Source organism: Thrips palmi, unplaced genomic scaffold (genome assembly GCF_012932325.1).
Source record: "Thrips palmi isolate BJ-2018 unplaced genomic scaffold, TpBJ-2018v1 HiC_scaffold_16, whole genome shotgun sequence".
Taxonomy (NCBI): domain Eukaryota; kingdom Metazoa; phylum Arthropoda; class Insecta; order Thysanoptera; family Thripidae; genus Thrips; species Thrips palmi.
In genome coordinates, this window is record NW_023144625.1 from 3,673,713 (window position 1) to 3,675,319 (window position 1,607).

The following is a 1,607-nucleotide window of genomic DNA, read 5'->3' on the forward strand; positions in this document are numbered from 1 at the left end:
CACACAAAAGTGCGGAGCCTTCTGCCACCAGGGGAAGACTGCAGCTATGGCATGAACACTCTAAATTGAAAGTTGTCTTCTTGCAGTGCTCGCAGCGACACTTTCTTCAGTCAAAGATTAGTGTCCTAGCGATCCAATAGACTATTCTAGTCGTGGCTGAGTGAAGAACAAGAAGAATCTCAAAAGTGTACTTTTTCGCACTTTTACTTCAAATGTTTAAGTCCCCTTGTTTGGTAGAAGTTAATTCAAATATTTTATAGTAAATGCAACATATTTCATCAAATATATTAACTTTAAATGCCCTAAATGGCGTCTTTTGTGATTCTTCTTGTTCTTCACTCAGCCACGACTAGAATAGTCTATTTGCGTCTATCTAAATGGTGCTTCTTCCTGGCAATTGTGAGTGCATGTACATAAATGCAAGTACATAAAAGTATCATATGTGATCATGAACACACAACTACATGTTGCATGTATGCACTCAGAGGCATGCACTCGCCAAGAAAGCACTTGTAACGGTCTACCTGCGAGCATGCACTCAAGTGACCCAGGCACATTCAACTGATCATAATCAGCAGGGCAAAATGGATGGGGTCTGGAACGACATGATCATTCAATTATGTGTCCATTCCCATGTCAAAAGAGTTGTTGTTGTTTTCGCTGTTATCAACATTATACATTCCTTCATTTGTGTGGGATTCCATTAAGCCTGGATAAATAAAAAGATAAATTAATTTTTGAGTGCATAAAAGAAATGGCAATTCGTATTTCTTAGAACCTACCTCAATTACAGGCATGTTCAGCGCCAGAATTGCCTTTAAATACAGAAATGTTGTCTTGACCAGAAGATTCAGAAGAAGAGCCTAGACATACAAGAAAAGATTACTTAAAAAGTCTACCACAGCCCATTTCTCTTTGTTGCTCTGAGAAAACAAAAGGAAAACCTACAGGAATAATTGTTTCCTCTGGCCTCAAATTCAGTGCAGGTCTTGTAATGTTCACTCATGCTTGGAACAGCATCGGTTTTATTGAAAAAAGAGCACTTTTGGAGGAGTCGGCTTTGGTCGGACTGAGCCCTAGCCAACAGATTGCGTACTGCGAGTTCGCCCTGGGCCACCAGGACATGCAACCGGCATGTGTTTCGGAAAACATTGGTTAACCGCCGTCTTGCACCCTTTGGAAACCCTTTGGAAAACCATCCAAGGTATCAGAGCATATTCTGTGCTATAGAAGCCATGTAAGAACCTAATAAATGAAAGAAACCATAGAGAAGTCTTGTTAAAGAATTAGTAAGTGTCTTACTCTGAATATTCTAGGCTTTTGCAGACAGATTACATACTTTTGCACATTGATAGAACATCTTTTATGACATACAAGGTAGGTGTACGCCAGACCGTGTCTTGTCGTAACAGGCTTCGCGATGCTGCGCCAGTTTCGACAATCCACGCCTGGCGTATACACCTACCTTGGCCAGCGGCGCTAACCTGCCTTCGGCAGGCTGCCTTCCTAGGTCGACCGTAGAAATGGGCGTGATCCCCTCAAAAATAGCATTTGGTCATCTACATCTACCAATGGGACTTTACTTTCTGTCGGAGGTCAGAATGGGT

General features: G+C 41.8%; 1 long non-coding RNA gene across 1 annotated transcript; it reads right to left on the reverse strand.

Annotated features, from left to right (window-relative positions):
- Positions 1-486: 486 nt before the first annotated feature.
- Positions 487-1,025, reverse strand: LOC117642058. Its single transcript, XR_004587526.1, has 3 exons — positions 949-1,025; positions 783-863; positions 487-709 (listed from the first exon to the last, which is right to left on the reverse strand). It is a non-coding gene; the product is annotated as an uncharacterized LOC117642058 (long non-coding RNA).
- Positions 1,026-1,607: the final 582 nt, after the last annotated feature.